This window comes from Apaloderma vittatum, unplaced genomic scaffold (assembly GCF_000703405.1).
Source record: "Apaloderma vittatum isolate BGI_N311 unplaced genomic scaffold, ASM70340v1 scaffold33670, whole genome shotgun sequence".
In the NCBI taxonomy this organism is placed as follows: domain Eukaryota; kingdom Metazoa; phylum Chordata; class Aves; order Trogoniformes; family Trogonidae; genus Apaloderma; species Apaloderma vittatum.
Window position 1 is genome coordinate 1 of NW_009696828.1, and position 259 is coordinate 259.

Genomic DNA, 259 nt, shown 5'->3' on the forward strand with positions numbered 1-259 from the left:
GAGGGAGGGCACTGGGTCTGGTTGACTGGGGGAGAAGGGAGCAGACAAGGGAGCAGACGTTTCTGAGGGCTTTCCCCACTTTTCCGTAGCTATTTCGTAATCTCGATGGCTGAAGAGGGTTAAGATGCAACCCTCTGCAAGCACAGAGGAGAGAGTGAAGCCCCAAGAACTGGTCCTACTTGTTTGAGCCTCTGCGGTTCCTTCCCCAGCTTGGGTTGCTCTCCTGCCGGGGACGGCACCTCTGGAGAGGCTGCAGCTG